Source organism: Dermacentor albipictus, chromosome 3 (assembly GCF_038994185.2).
Source record: "Dermacentor albipictus isolate Rhodes 1998 colony chromosome 3, USDA_Dalb.pri_finalv2, whole genome shotgun sequence".
Taxonomy (NCBI): Eukaryota; Metazoa; Arthropoda; class Arachnida; order Ixodida; family Ixodidae; genus Dermacentor; species Dermacentor albipictus.
In genome coordinates, this window is record NC_091823.1 from 66452953 (window position 1) to 66470368 (window position 17416).

At 47.3% G+C, this 17416-nt stretch overlaps 1 protein-coding gene across 1 annotated transcript in view; it reads left to right on the forward strand.

Annotated features, from left to right (window-relative positions):
* Positions 1-17416, forward strand: part of LOC135905555 (cell adhesion molecule Dscam1-like) — a 537047-nt gene that overhangs the window by 265307 nt on the left and 254324 nt on the right. The window lies entirely within an intron of this gene.

The following is a 17416-nucleotide window of genomic DNA, read 5'->3' on the forward strand; positions in this document are numbered from 1 at the left end:
GGTAATCCGATTCACGCCACATGTCACGTGAGTGAGTGAGTGAGGGAGCGAGAGAGAGAGAGAAGAAACTTTATTGCAGCTCTGGCGAGGACGCGAACTCGTCGCGCACCCGACTAATCTCACGTCGGGACCGGAAGGTCTAGCCCACTGGCCCGGTCGCGCACCCGCCGGACAGCCAGGATTTGCTTGTCTAGAGCGGGGCTACGCAGAAGCGACTCCTGCTTCTTCTTGATGAACTTGGGGTATGTCAACCCGCACTCCCAGAGCATGTGCGCTAAAGTGGAGGTCTGCCCGCAGGACGGGAAGGCATCGTCGCGATACACGCCGGGGTAAGCCTCGTGGAGAACGGACAGACACGGATATATGCTGGTCTGTAGAAGTCTAAGCGAAACGGCTTGCGCCCTACTGAACTTGGGGTGATGGGGTGGAATTACTGTTCTAGATATGTAGACGAATTTAATGACATCGTTGTGAGTAGCGGGAGCGTCCCTGTGGCCGTAGGGAGGAGGGGAGTCGGCTCTCCTTACAGAGGAAGCGCGGTCGGGGAGGTCACACGCAGCCTCGTCAGCAGACTTATTGAGGTTCGGGGGAGCACCGTCGACCAGCCCTATGTGAGCGGGAAACCAGTGGATTGAATGATGTGTAAGAGCATATGGACTCGAGCCGTTAAGAAAACGAGCAGCTTGCTTGGCGATGAAACCCTTCTGAAAAGCCCTAACTTGCATTTTAAAATCGCTATAGATTTCGGACCCACGACCATCTAGCAGGGTGAGGGTGATGGAGGCTTGCTTGGTGACTCCGGGGTCCGAAGTGCGAATTTTGCTACTCTTGTATCATGGCCCTACTTTTCTTTCTTTAATGTATAAGTATTAAATTATAGGCTTTTGCGCACCAAAACCACGATCTGATTATGAGGCACGCCGTAGTGGGGGACTCCGAAAATTTGAACCACCTGGGATTCTTTAACGTGCGCCTACATCTAAGTACACAGGTGTTTTGGAATTTCGCCCTTATCGAAATGCGGCCGCCGAATTATGTTCCACTCTATGCATCTCTCTTACCGTTGCTTTCTTTATTACGCGAAGCTTGCGAGAAGTCTCTTCTCCTTCCCTTCTCTCACATCCACGTAAACTTTTAAAGAAGGAGAAAAATATAAAGTGCCCACACTGTTCTTTTTTTTCGGCCAGTTCTAGCCCTGGAGTTACTGTTCATCCTAATTTATTAATTTCCAGTTCCTCGCGTCCAACGTTTCTCCTCCTCTCGCCAACAGTTTCGCTTAGAACGTTGTCATTGGCTCTCACCTTGGTTTGTAAGAACCGGCCTCGATTCTTGTACTTCCTTATAAACTCAACCTATGAAACTATACAGCGCTATCCCTCAACAAAATAAGAGATTGCGCTTCTAAAGTGCTCGCTAAGGATTCCTAAAACAAGAAGCATGATGAATACGCTCTAAAATATGTGCATTAAAGCAGAGGCGAACAGCTACAAAATTTTCGCGCTCGCAGCAATCAATGTGGAGAGCCATCGAAGCGCAGAGAACATTTAAGTCGAAGGCCGGCGCTGTCATCCACTTTCTTGAGGTGATGTGAGACGTCGTGTAGAGGAACATTGCAGAATACGGGCTGTCAGACGCAATCATACCTCACAATATTACACTAGGGCGCTTCGCGCTCAGAAATTATGCCGAGTGTAATAGGAGCCTAAAAATGCCTCTTGCCTCGCTGTTGAATCTTACCACGCAATTGTAAAACTCGTAACGCGTTCTCGCGTCTTCGCACAGGTACGAGCACTAATTCCTCAAATGGATTTACATGTCCTGTGCAATGGTCGTTTACCATGGCCTACGCCATCCGTCAATGCGACGGACATTTCCCTCGGTCGTTTTTCGTCCCATTGCGGCAGGTGTGGCTGCCATCTGTGTATATAGGAAGTATATTGTGTTTTTCTAAGGGCTCTGCCACCTTCTGATCTTCCCGCGAGTCCTGCAGTCAGCAAACCAACCCTCCGTTGGCGCGCGTAGAAGTATGCAAAAAGCTACAAAAACAAGAAGAATCGCCAAATGAATGCAGACAGGGAGAACGAAAAAAAAAAGGCCAAAATTGCGACGAGGGTACACACTGTCGCAAACGGCGAAGGAGAGGCCAGCAAACGACGACATTCATCCGCGACGAACGCACGCCTCACTACGAGAAGTCGCGGCGCCCAGCGGCCACAAAGACGGGGTCAGAGCAACCTATACGGCCCTGGCCGCAAGATTATTGCTTGCCGAGGCGCCGTGCAGGGCTGCAGCAGAACGCGCGGCCAAGGGGAATGGTGGGCGCCAAGCGGCCGGCTTCTGCCTGAGACCTGCGGAAAGGAAGCGGTGCGGCGAAATGGAATAAGAACTGCCGGCAGACCTTGCGGCCGCGCTTGGACAGTGCTCTAGGCCTCGCTGATCCGGGCGGCTTTCTTTGAGGAGGCTGCAGTGACCGAGGGATGGGGCAGACGGGCGAGCTGATCGCAATATTGCGGACTGAATGTTGTTTCTTTTTTCTTTCTCGGGGTATTCGTTGTTTGCCATACAGATGCAATTCTCAACTGCCCTTCCCCCTTTTCCTTCCGTCACCTCGGCTTCTTATATAAAGCTGTCTGCGTGGCTGCTGTTTTTGCTGACCTTCGTGTCACGAACGGCTGCGTAGTTCGTCTCCCTTTTGCTCGTAATTTTCTTTATCGTTTTTTTATGGATCATTGCGTACATTCTAGTGTGAAGCAATTGCCTCGGGTGTGTGCTGCGGGATGTTTATTACTGCGCAAGCTCGGCTTGTTCACCTTTTTCTTCTATCATAGGGCTAGGGTAGAAAGAATTTCAAGCACCGTTATACATATTATTGTATTCGTTGTCAGTGAGGCCGATTCATCCGGAACGAGATGGCAAATGCTATCTTATTAAAGCGTTTATTTACCATTCGCATTACGTTCTCGCCAAGCTACCAAATCTTCTTCGCTAAGCTGCAGAAGTAAATGTATGAACATAGGTTGCCTTGGTTCAATTGGGGAGTGCTAAAGCAACGTCTATAGCGGCAAGCGGTAGCTTCTGATATTTATTAATGAAGTTTGTTACTACAAACAATGGCTGCTGTGGAACTACGTTTAGAGGGAACAACGCTCAGTGGTGTTAAAGCTGTGCCCGCGGCCAAGCCAATATAACAGCTCTTAATTTCACCAAACGACAAGAACTAAAAGTTCAAATCTTGTGTTACACTTTCACGCCTGTGCGTAATATTTTTTTAATCTACAACTTTTGCTGCTTGTTTTTGTCTTCTTCCTGTCTCTCTTTATCCCTCCTCCAGCTCTCACTTGTCCGTAAGCCATTCTACCGAAAAGAACCACAAAAACGATCAAGGCCCACTTATAGCGCATACGGTTTCCCCCTCATATCCTGCCCCTATGTTTCGTTATCTTTACTTAGGGGGCCTTTCTTGCCAGCGACCACTCAGATTTTGATGAAGAAGACGAGTTATCTACGAAACATTCGGTGCAACAAAGTTCACTTCTCGTTGGAATGTAACGAAAGAACAGACAACAAGGAAAGCACCCGGAAAGTTAATTGTTATATTTTATTGAAACGTTGAAACAATCAGGTCAAAGGAAATGAAATTGGACGATAATGACCTGCCGCGGGGGAGGACCAAATTCATGAGGTTCATTATCCATCACCTCGTGGGATTGTGATTCACGAAAAATTCTTTATTAATTAACAATTATTCTTTAGAGTCACTTTTAGGCGGACACATATCTCGCTCCCTAATTAACCTAGACAAACGTGTAATTGCACCTACACGTTAATGTTTCGTTAACAGAAACACTGTGCCTTTACACAACAGGAACACTATGCCTTCACACATCGCATCTCTAAAGACGCATGCTCTCACGGCCACGAAGTACAGAACACGTACGAGCACGTATACGTGCATATTCGTAGGGAGCCGCGAGAAGCTTCGCATGCAGAAATGGTCTCCTGCAAAATTTTGCGGCCCCTCTTAGAATGGAGTCTATAGATACTGCCAGTGCGCCTATCACGTGGGCTATGGAAGACAGTTTCAACATTGGCTATACACGTACGCGACGGCGCACCGCTATTCGGTGGGTTCTTTCAACGTTAGACTGGCTCGCCTCGAAAGTTTTTTCGGAGCTCCAAACTGCACTCAGTGCTCAGACGTGGCCCGCATATGCGCACCGCTTCGCGTCGTTACATCTCGGCAAACTGAGGAGTCTTCCGTAGGCGGGCCGTCACCACCATTCGCGGCGGAACTTGCGTTTCCGAGCAGTTCTTTCCATTTGTTCCATCGCCTTCGAAAAAGGCCGACACCCCCGTTCGCTGTCGTTTTATTCTTACTTACATTTTGCGTTCGCCTTTGATGTCACAGACCCCAACCACTCTGCGCAAGAAAGATGAAGAACGCACTACAAGTTCTCTCCGAGAATTCCTTCTACGGCGATCATTTTCTTTGGATAATTTTTTTTTTCATATATGAGTTGGTCTCATATATGGAAAAAGCAAACCAAAGGCTGCGCGATTGAAGTTCTTACGTTCTCACGTTCTCACTATCTCTTTTCTTTTTTTTTCCCCGCTGAGTAGGCTCAGCAGTTATCATCATACTTTAAGAAACGACCGTGGTGCGACGCTGTCGAGGAATAACCCTCCCCTCACTCTCTCTCTTCTTTTTTTCTCAGCGAACTCAACGAACCCGTTCACCCGTCTAATGTTTTCGCGCGCATCGATTTTGCAATTACAAAGGGCTCTCTCGTTTCGTCGGTGTCTTATTGTTTTCCAATTCCATTGACGTTTGCCGTCAGCTCAAAGAAAGGATTATCACCGACAGCTCCTCCTTTTATCTTGGTCACTCCGCGTTCTTTTCTTTTTCTTTATTTCCTTTCTTTCGTTTCGCACTCCACCATTTCTCCTTCACTACTATTATTTGTAAACATTCGATAGCCCAGTCATTCTTCTCTGCAACAATTAGATCTCGTTAGTTAGCAATAGTTAACGGCATTGTGTCGATCTGGGCATTTCGCCGCAACGCCCGTCTTTCAACTCGTTCCAGGGTAAAAATATTCATTAACTTAGCTGTATAACAAGCCTTTATTTAAACCTGCTTGCAGAGTATAGCTTATCGTGAATTTGTTCACACATCATAGTTACGGTGCTGTTGAAAGCGTACTGAATTGCGCTGACGCCAAGTGTCAAGCGGCATAGTTTTATACAATTCCTGGGAGGTTTAAATGAAATAATGTTGTCATCCCGCTGCATGGTCATGAAGCACACAGAATTCTTGCAGAAAAAAAGGATAATCGACGAATCAAGACGACGGAGCGTAAGAAACTGCTGCTTACGTTTTTATTATTGTAGCAGGCATTCATATTTGATACTGCAGCTGAATGACGGCGAAAAATAATGCTACTGACATAGCTTTTATCATTGCTCTTTTCTCTCGTTTGTGTCGGTTTATCCGTGGCGGCTTTCCTTCTATGAGCACACTTCCTTTGAACCTCGTATCACATGTTACTTACGATTACGGTGCCCCTTCACACACGCCTATCACCTATCACATCCCCTTGCCCCTCCCCCAGTATAGGGTAGCCAACCTGAGATAATCTCTGGTTGACCTTCCTGTCTTTTCTTTGCCTTTCACTCTCTTCCATACGGTGCCCGCGTCAAACCCCCTGTCAGCGCACCTAAACGACTAAGCTTCCACCTTACAGAAGGCACGCAAAGGTGATTAAGCTAGAATGACAGCACAAAATTTCAGTTATAAATGCACCAGCTATCACCTGCAAATGTAGTTCGGATTTCCTGGGAGTTGTTTCACATTTTTGCACTGTACTGCCAGATCTATCACGAATGGCTCTGCTGTCAACGTCACCTGCAAAATAAATACTGGATGCACAGGGCACAATACAAATCACATGTAACAGCGCAAATTGAGACAAACGAGTGCAAAAGGAAAAAAAAAAAGAGTGGGACGTGGACAAGCCCTCACTTTCATCTAGTTTTTATTTGTCAAGACAAGACATATATATATATATATATATATATATATATATATATATATATATATATATATATATATATATAAGTATATGCTCTCATACCTTGCTATTGTGCATATCCCTTACTTTCACTGCTATTCTGCTTAAAACATTGAGCTATAGGAAGAGAGCGAGAGAGAGAGAGAGAGGCTCTTTAATAAATACTGGAGAGGTCAGCCTATCTGCCCTCCTAGCATGCTGCTCCAGATGGGTAAGATGAAAAATGAGATGATACGCGCAGTGAACGACCCAGATACACAACATACACAAGATACACCACAACACTCTACAAACTAAAGTATCTCATTGAGACCAGTGTCCCAGAAGAAGTTTGGAATTGCCTTTGTAGCGCGAGATGCCCGGGCAGCTTTCGTCCGTAGTCCAAGCAGGTGTCTTCGCTCAAGGAATGACAGCCTTTCACGAATGTCCATTGCGGACAATAAAGCTGTTCTTTCTAGTGCAAATAGCGTGCAGGCGAAAATTAAGTAGGCAGTGCCTTTCTGTGCGTTGCATGCAGGGCCTTGGTTTACGTCATTACTAGCAATAATTAGTGACTTACCAGAATGAGAGTAGAGTAATTACAACATAAAATAGGAATGGTCTTTCTTGTTGAAATTCAGGGTTTAAGCCTAACTTATTTTTATTGCCTCACATCGTTCTTTCATTCTTTCTTTTCTTTGTAAAACCCTATATATTGGAGTATGCTATCATGAGAAAGAGGCCTTTTCTTAAGCGAAATACATCACCTAATAACAAAATTTGTACATACCCCCACTCCTCTTCACTTCCTTCTTCCCCCACTCTCTTCTTTTTTCTTCATTTAAACCCATTTTCCTGTGTAGCGTAGCAAACCGGACGTGCATCTGGTTCATCTCCCTACTTTTCCTTTTTTTCCTTTTCCTCCTCCCGACTTAAGCATATGCTACTAACAAGGTTGTCATAACAGCCACAGTGAGCAGCAAAAATGTTGATGTCGCGATGGTAAACGTAGCGTTTAACCTTTAGAAGAAGTCATTATGAACGACTCCATTCCATCCGATGGAAATGAAAACTTATCCGCTACACCACGTTCATTTTAGGAGGAGGAAAGATAAAAGCAGAAGACAAGGAGGTTAACCAGAATAACGTTCATAACCCCACTATTATTTCGGTACAGCTGAAGCTGTGGAGTATGAGCCAGCGATGAGAGAGCTCGTGCCTCCCACGCAGTCGGCTCTCCAGATAAGACACGGCGTACCTTCAACGACGGCTAATTCGACGCTCCAGGAACTACAGCGAGCTCGAATTGCCGGCGCGAAACTTTTTTCCGCGTTCGAATGGCTCCACGCAAATTATCGCGCCTCGTTTTTTGACGCCCATTTCGAGAGCGAAATCGTGCCGCGGCTTTTCGCCCGCACCGCCTGGTCGTCGATGTTATTGCGAAAAGGGCGGCGCGGATGGGCGCCATATCCCCTGTAAAAAAAAAAAAAAACAAATTATCCGCGTTATTGTGCGGCACGTGTTTTATTTATTTTTGGGAGCAATGAAAGGCGGGGGGGGGTCGGGGGGGGGGGGTCGGGGGAGTGCTTTTGTGACTCATATTATTCTTTTCCAGAGGTCTCTTCTACGTTTCATGCAAGTGCGAAGGGGCCTGCTGCAATGTCACCCCCCTTGCCCGCCCGCCAGCCTACAAACACACACACACACACACACACACACACACACACGCACACACACACACACACACACATCACCACACACACACACATCACCACACACAACGTTAGTACCGAATGCAATGACCCCTAGCCTCTCTCTTGCTCTCTCTCTCTCTCTCTCTGTCTACATTAGCCTTTCTCTTTTCACCAGCGGATCCGTTTCGAGCGTATCTCTATATCTGCGGCAAGCGCCGCGTTGCAGCCGCATAGCATAACCACGTATAAACTGGAAAGCCCGGACGTTTCGTGGCAGGCGCGTCGAATCACATCCTCGCAACGCGCTGGAACGTTGCGCTGAATGCGTGCGTGTGCGTGTAGGCGCTATCGTTATCTGGCTGAGCCGCACATGAGCGACGGCGAAAAGTGGGAAGGCCGCGCTCCGCTGCTCTCGACGAGTGTGCGCACCGGTGCGATTTGAATATTTAACGGCCCGACATAGCAGGCAGCAGACGGCTTGGCGGGCCGTAGAGGCACGTATACGCGCTGCCTCGAACCACTGCGTTGTTGCGGCCTCTTGTAAAAGCGTCGACGCGAGAGAACTGCTGCCTGCAAACAATAAACCGAAGTGGAAGCAAAAACTTTGCAGCTCCTCCCGAAAGCCGACGCACCGATTGCGATAGCAAATTAGTAGATAGCTGTTCGAAGTAAGGAAAGTAGTTTTATCGGTCGTATAAACTTGTAAATATTCGCATCCTAACTAAATTAACAATAATAGAATATGTAAGCGTGACTCAATGAGGACGTAGAAACAAACAGGCTCACGGAGAGAGCGCTGTCTTTGCGTGTCTGCTTCTTTCTACGTCCTTGTTCAGTCGTGCTTACCCATTCTATCATGGATTGAAATCAACTTGCCCGTCAACTTGCTTTAACTAAGTTAACCAGCAGGGTGTCACGCGCGCACAGGTAAACATGAACACGTCTCGCTCGATGACTGCGGAAACTATCTGTGAAAACACTGGAGTTAGGAATCGCGGCAGCAGCCGCGAGCCAACTGACCGCCGTGCATTTGTCGCTTCAACGCGTGAGAAACGTCGAAAGCACAGCGCATACGAAGCTACCGACATTACGCGCACTCTGCAAACATCGCAGATCGCTTTCAACAAGAGGCCTGCGCGGGCACGCACTTAGGCCACGTCGCAGACTGCGTTAAAGACGTGCGAGCGCCGCCAACGCGTCCCTACGGCGTCCGCCAAAGGCGTTTACTACGGCGTCCGCGATTCGCGTGGCCAACGCCTTCGTAGACGCGGCGATGTCTCCACTCTGTACGGTGCGGTGCGCGAGGACATGGAGTTTCCTACAAAAATTACTAGAGGGAACTCTGGCGCTGCAGTCGTTGTCCTACCGTGGGAATAATGGGAAGTACATGGATTTGTCTGATCTTCGTGCTTAGGCATTCAGACGTTCTAGTGGCTTTGTATATTACGCTATATAAACCTTATTGTCGTATATTTCGGCGCAATCTATACTCTTCGAAATTCAGAAGACGCCGGGAATACGTACAATTGCTATTAATATCAACGATTGAGCATGTCCAGGTGGCCAAATCGAAACACGCCAAGCGTCTCAAGGCACTGTCATGCCCGCGATAAATGCATAAGGGCATCTCATTCGCTTGTCGATACATGCGTCCGTGGCTTAATGGTTTCAATATCAGGCTACTGTGCTAGAGTCCCTGTGTTCAAATCCTGCCATCGGGCAATTTTAATTATGTTTATTTAATTATTTGTTGCGCAATATAGTGTTGAAAATGGCGAGTTTACAAAGTCACAAAGTTTTTTGAAGCCGAAAGGACGAAGTTTAGGCAAATCTATGTACCTCCTATAATTCCCATGCTGGGACAACCGCTCGCATTGCAGCTCCCGTAGACACTAGCGCCAGAGTTCCCTCTAGTAATTCTTGTAGGAAACTCTATGTGCGAGGAGGACATGGAGACATCCTGGCAGGCGCCGGAGAAGAACGCTCCTCCTCCTTCGCCTGATCCCTCTTGCCTCGCGCGCCACAGGAGAGGGCACGCATCCGGGCCGCGTTCCTCGCTCGGGCACGCGAGATTGAATCGCGTGCGCCGGCTCACGCTCACACGCTATCACTCATACGGAACCTGACGGCGACGGCGACGGCAGAAATGCACTTCGAGTGTCCACAATAAAAATGTGACAGCATCCCGGCTTCGCCATTTTGCAGTTTGCATAGCCGACGCCAGCTCATGGAATCTCTGAAAGCAGCTTGCCTCGACTTGAAATTCGTTTTGCTTTAAGTATCATGAATAAAAAGAAAGCGCTGCTTATTTGTCATTTTCAGTCCGTTTTACATAAAAACAGAAAAGTGTAATGCTTTAAAGACTGCTGTGGAACTAGCGCGTGCATCTCACAATATACCGGATATCTTGAGTGCAATTATATTTGCACGAAACTTTGCCTTTTACAATATTGTATAATCGTGAAATGGGGCTTCGACCTGAACCTGAAATGGCTTGTTGAGCTATATTTGCTTCATTCCTGGGATCTGCGACACTCTTCGCGATAGCAAACATCGTTTGCGTTAAAGCGAAGACATCTTTCGAATTCTCCGGGACTATTCTGACCGTGGCTGCCTGGTGCTGCTGCTATTTGCCGAATAGCTCATCGTAAAAAAAAGAAAGAAAAGAAAAATGAGTTACGTGCCTTGTAGTAGGATACAACCTCCAACTCCCAGCAAAACAACCCGGTGATATAACCACGAGGCCAGCGCGAATACGAACAGATACAAAGGAGCTGTTGTTTGGACAGCTTGTATCTTGGATGGTGTGGTTTGGGCGGGGGGGCCTTCGGTAGGGACGTTTCAATGACACGGAAACTGCAATGCAATGCAATTAAACAAAGCTTCGCTGTATGCATATATTCCAACAAGGTGCGTTGGATCTGCCCTTATATTTTTAACTCAACTGCTTGGAACTTTCCAGTTTTCTAGTATGCACTAAATTGTGCATTCCCAAAAGTATTCGTTTATTTTATTCTTTGAGATGGCGTTGCCAGTGTTATGGTTGGTGAGCATGAGGCTTAATATGTGAAAGACGGAAAGTGCAGGGGAACCATGTCGGTACAGGAAACCGCCACTAATCGGTTCGTGAAATTAGAAATGCAATAAAACGAAATGAGATGTTTACAAATACTATCCTGTCTTCTATGCAATGTGATTTCTTTTTGTCTTCGCTGTGGCAAGTCTGTGGCACCAACTCCTACATTTTCAAGACATTAATTTATTGCCCGAATACGGTTGACTCAGAGCTACGTTTGCGGCGTGCGCTTCAGGCAACTGGTTCGAAAGTCCCATTAAGCATGTACTGCTGGGTGCCGGAACTAGTGCTCGCTTTAAAAAAAAAATCATCATGCTTTAGATTATCCTCAGTAGCCGCCTATGTATACATATACATGATGCGATCAATCTATCCTAACCTTGAAAAATAAAAGATCACAAAAAAGTTAGCGACTGCACGCAGTACGTCAGTGACAACTACTCCTTTACATCTCCTGCGTACTTGTACTGATTTTTTCCTAGTTATATAGCGACGCAAGAGATTTGCAAGTGTGGGGAGGTTAAGCTATAAAGTTCAGACCTAAACGTTTCAAATATACGTACGCAAGCTTGTTGGTTGGCCCTAATTTGTAGTTTAGACAGCACGCGGGAACATCAGAGGACAAACGAACCGCCAGGCATAATATACCATAATGAAATACTGTGCTCTCCCGTGGCGCAAAAGTGCTGCGTTTGTGTAAACTGTAGTTTCTTTCATTATCTTGGATTAAAGGTGACGTACTACCTTGTGATAACACACATGAAGTCATTCTTTAAAACATCTTCACGGAATCCCGTTCGTCTGTTCTGTGATGACTTGTTTTCGTATATTAGTTATTCCTTTCTGCGTCATGTAGCTTCCCGCAGCGAAGTAGTGCGTTTTTGGCTGAGCATCGCTTACGCTTTGCTCCGCTCACGTTTCAAGTGCTCAGAAAATGTAGTGCAGACAACAGAATTGATTTCGCATTCTTGATAAACGCCTGTCCCATATACACAAGCGACACGCGGTCAACTTGGGTGCTGAACTACAAAGAAGCCAAGTGGAAGCACTCGGCATCCACTCAAACGGCTCGTCAGTGGAGCGAGGCCTGCGTTTCATGTCCGATTCGCGGTATGAGCCTCGTCCGCACGCTCACGGGCGCTAAGCGACTGTGAGCAAAGCCCCTTGATTGACGCACTTCCCAGTGATACGTCATGGAGGCTCTTAAGCTGTGAGCACCTTGTTAAGATACACTGTGCTCTGATCTGAACGGACAGAACGTTTATTTAAAACTGTCCAGTGTTCCTATAGGGACACTGGGCAGCTTTATAGTATAGTATAGTATAGTATAGTATAGTATAGTATAGTATAGTATAGTATAGTATAGTATAGTATAGTATAGTATAGTATAGTATAGTGTAGTATATAGTTTAGTATAGTGTAGTATATAGTATAGTACAGTATAGTATACGACCACAGGCGTCCTTCTCCAACGAGGTCAGCATCCATAGTGTCTCCCTGTCATCAGGCTTCACACTCTCAGCACGTCCAACCTCAGCTTTGTGGCGTTTAATACAACTTCAAGTGCGTCTTACGATTCCAGGGATTAGAAAGAAAACAGACCTGCCTACCTTGGCCTTTAAGCAAGCAGCTCTGGATTTTTGCGCACCTTCTACTTTCACCGAGTCCACATATATACGCATGGCTCTTACACTCAGGCCAATTCCACTGGCGCAGTTATTATACCATCACGATCAATAAGCATCCGATATAAGATTTTTCACTTAACAACATCCACCGGTTCGGAGCTTGTTGCCCTCCGAGGTGCCATTGAATATATTGACAACCAACCGGCTAATCAGTGGGCGATAATCTGTGATTCGAAGGCGGCCTTACAATGTCTTCTGTCATCTCTTGGTCGCGGGTCCTGCGAACAAATCGTGTCGGAGATACGAAAAATGCACCATCATATGATCGCGAAAGGACACGACGTCGTGTTCAGTGGCTGCCTAGCTATTGCGGTATCTCCAGCAACAACCTCACTGACGAAGCTGCTAGGAAAGCATACGAAGGAGCAACCCTTGTTTCTGTACCTTAACCGTGGACTGACGTAGCCCAACACTTAAGCAAGCAAGCGCACCGTATGCCATCGGAAAAGTGGCACACACCTGATTTCACTCAACATCGATTGCATTCCCTCAATGCATCTATGCAACTGCGGCTGTTACCAGGGCTTCCGCGTAACGAGGAAACAATGCTGTGCGGCTTACGCTTGGGCGTCGCATTCACCAATGCATATGATCTTTTGATTGGAATGGCTGATAGCGCCAAGTGCAATGTCGCTGGTATCGAGGAAACTATAGAACATCTACTGTGCTACTTCCCATCATTTCAAAATGAAAGACATAACCTCTGCACAGCTCTCAATCAATTAGATAGAAAGCCGTTCACCTTTAGCAAGATCTTGGGACCATGTCCTCGCATATCGCAGCTACAAAAGGCCACAAAATCGTTTCTGCGATATTGGAAAGCTGCCGGATTGAATCAGCGTTGTAAGGTTTCGACTTTGTTGAAGGGAGGAACTTCGCACCGCCGGCAACCAGTTGTAGGATTTGTGGTCAGGCATGAATTATGTGGTAGCTGGCCCATGCCGCCGTCCACTCACTCACGCTTGGGACGTAGCCATAGGGAGGAACTTGCTCTCATCGAGAACTTGGAGTACGGGATTTATTTACAATATCTACATTACGACAGGAGATACACAACAGTCTAGCGTGGCTCCCAAATGGAGCATGAAAGACGATGCACACAGCACACGGGCACATAGAGCATGAGCACACGAGTACGCAGCCAGCAGCCGAAAATGGCTGCCTAAAAACTCTCTGTCCTCCCTAGATCCCTAGGTGAGGGAAAACGGCCGTTCAACCTCCGTCCAATCAGACCGCCCAAAGTCGTCGTTAGAGGCGTAGTGGACCCGCCTCTGATGGGTGGGTTCACACACTCTCTTCCGTACTTTGTTCTCACTCAACACACTGACGTGAGCTGGTCCACGTACACATGAGTTGTCACGCTTGACCCCAGCGGATGCAGGCCGGGAACCATCGGAAGAGCTATCCAACCCAGACGACGCACCGCCAGAGCCCCTACAGTACACTGAGACGCTCGAGCACTACCGACAAAGTCGCCATAACTATCCCCCTCCTCATCCTTCGCTTAAGAGAGCAGATGCCGCTGTCTGGTGGCAACTGCAGACCAATTCATTTCCTTGTCTCCACATGCTACATATCTTTCATCCCACCCTGTACCCTTCCTATTGTCCCCACTGTGGGGCCAAACCCACGGTGTATCACTCCATATGGGAATGCCCTAACCCTTCAGGTGTTCCTCCTATACCCAACCCTACCTTTTCCTCTTGGGAGTCTGCGCTGCTCAGCACAAGCCAGCAGGAACAGCAACGGCTGATCCAGCGGGCTCGCGAAGTCGCGCATGGCAATGGAGCCCTGGACTGAGGGCCCCACTCATCGAGAAAATTTTCTACTCGCTTTATGAAATAAATGCTTATTCTCTCTCTCTCTTGATTATAGAGCTGACTTCTCAGGTAGCCGCCGCGACTGCCAGCAGTCTGTGACGAATTCTGGGGCCCGCGAAAATGCATCGCCAAAACCCCTTTTCAAGGAGGCCTCTTGCTCCAAGTAGACCGTGAAGGTGACAGCGAATCAAGTAACAATACTCGGTCCGCCTAACGTGGCTAGCGTTGCTCGCGTCGCCGAATCTCCGAATGAGGCGCATGGTTGATTAACTTTGCGGTGGTCTCCACTTCTCCGAAGGAGGTGCATGGTCGGTTAACTGTGCTGGCGTTGCCAGTTCTCCGAAGGAGAGCATTGTTGGCTCTCCAAAACGGCTCGTCGCAGCGGGCCGAGAAGGGTTCGATGGTCGCTACCCCCGCAGGACGATCGAAACAATTGCAGTGGGCTGTGAAAGGTTTGCACGTCAGTACATCTGCATGCCGATCGTAACAGCGTCTGTGATCGGGACTGAGTGACCGAATGATATCCCCAGTGGATTTTCTCTTCTTCTTTTAATCCCTCCGTCCCCTTTTCCCTTTCCCCAGTGTAGGGTAGCCAACCGGGCTAAGTCCTGGATAACCTCCCTACCTTTCATTTGTAATTTCCTCTCTCTCTCTTATAGTATGACTTATAATGATTTGACAATCTAACGAATAGCTAGGCAAGAAAAGAAACACAAATTTGTGCTACTTTTTTTTCCATATTCACCTTCCGTATCGTGTAAAAATAAACTAAATAAATAACGCGTTGCAATGTATGCGTGTGTGTGTGTCCAAAGGAGTAATGCTCTTGGGTGTTTCGTTCCTTTAGACACCTCGCCCAACATGCGGCGCCTTGCCGTCTCGCCAGCTTACTTTCACTCCCTTCTTCCCTTCTTCACTTGCCCCGCAAGTATGCGTGCGTACTGTTGTGCAACGCTTGTGTATGTGCCTGCGTGCACTAGGGGGCGCTGTCGCTCTTGCAAACTCGGATTCTTAGGAGAAAACAGCGCTTCCAAAGTTATGATCCTTTCCAACTGAGTGAGAGTGCGTCGTTTATGTATTGATCTTCAATCGAACCTCAGGTCCACGCCGGAGGATATTGCGGCCAGGCCTGGGTTGGCACGCCTTTGGTCGTCTGAAAAGACTTGGAGATGCATGTTTCCGACAGAACAGGAACGTGAAAAAAAATGGAACAAAGAATGAGGAACAGAAAAGAATACTTGCCAGTAACGCGAATCGAGCTCGGCAGTTTGACGCGATAAAAACGGAGGACCTCTCCACCTTGCTCTTGGTCAGCCTGAGACAACCACAACAAATAAGCGAAGCTGGGGAGAGAAGTCCAGAGAGAGCTTGTATGTTGCGTGAGATAAACTGCTAGCTGCGTAAAAAAAAATGAAAATAGACGTGTTGTGTAATGGAAGACACAAGATGCATGACTGCTAGTTTTATTCGGCAAAGAAATATCTATGCGGCAACCGTTACGCTTCCTCTCTTTCAACTTTCGATCACCGAGTACGGGAGTGCTTGTCCAAATCTGGCTCATAACTGCAAACTCATAACTGCAAAAGGAGACGCATGCAAAACTTACTTCTGCAAAGTGTTTCCAGTGTACTTAAAGCATTGGCCACCCAATCCACTGCTGCAAGGAAGAGAGGAAGCGGTGGCCAGTATGGGAGAATATTGTGCAAGAAAGCTTGCGCTAACATTGACAGATGTGCTTCCGTGACATTAGATGGAGCTGTGTGTCGAATGCGCCCAGATACGGGATACTGAAGGAATGCTATGCATTAACCTCATAAAAGTGAAGAAGTACGGCTTTTTTTTCTTCGTAAGGAAACTTGCTTAACGTCCATCCCCGACTCCCAGTTTTCCGAACTACAGCTTTCGAATTTTATATGAAAAATAAGAGTAAAGATTCCGAGTTTTTTTTCTTCAAGGTTTTCATTCCGGCCATGAACTGTTCGAGAAAGCCAATCTTGTACCAGATCCATATAAAGGTACGGCGCCCAGCTAGCAAGAAACTTACACATATTGCTGTAAACATTAGAGTTCATGAAGCATTCTGATGCGGGCTTGCACTTTCTGCACTGCGACGTCTGCCGGCTATAAACAGGACCAGCTACACTTCCAAAGTGCACAAGATGACAATACTGATCGCTCCTATGTTCTGAACCCTGCCCGACGCACCTCTGTTAAGATATGTACCTATATTATGACCAAAATGGTAGATTAGTAGCTACAATGGTATGCAGCTTATCAAGAAATTGCGCTTACGGGAACCGGCAACGGCAAAAGGATTTATGATGCTTGCTTTTCTGGGCACATTACCCAGAGCAGATGTGCCCAGAGCAGATGTGCCGAGAACAGATGTGCTCAGAACAGATGTGCCCAGAAAAGATGTGCCTTTGGAGCATGCACGAAAAAAAAAAAACATCTGCTGGTATAAGAGTTGATCCCAAAGCTGTTACCATGACGTCTGTCATTTTACACTGCACATCTCAAAAAGGTAATGCCAGCCTATCTATCTTCGGACGGACGGATGGACGGACCGGCAGACGGGCGGACCGGCAGACGGGCGGACGGACAAACAGACGGACAGACAGACGGGCCCACGGACAGACAGACGGGCGGACGGACAACATTATGTTTATGCGGCTTTGCATTGTCTTAAGTCTATTTTACGTCATATGTTTAATCACGCCAAGCGCAAGAAAGAAAGACTGAAAGAGGCGCAAAGGTGTACTTCGGAACATCGAAGGCAACAGCCGTCATGCGCAACGAAGACGTTGAACGGCGCCGCAATAACGTGCAAAGGCTAACGCCACTTAGGGACTCCAGACTGTCTTTTCCGATGAGGAACTGGTGCACGTCCTCGGTGATCTGTTTTAGATGGCCAAATTTGCGCTCTTTTGTCGTCTGAGGATCTAGGCGCTTGCGCAGCTTGAGCCCTTCCTCGATGAACGTCGTGTAGGTTTCACCGCAAACTTGGGCTAGGAGCATTGGTGTCTGCTTTTCACGCCTCTTTTTAGCTGCCGGATCACCGAAACACTGCTTGATTTCATCTACGAAC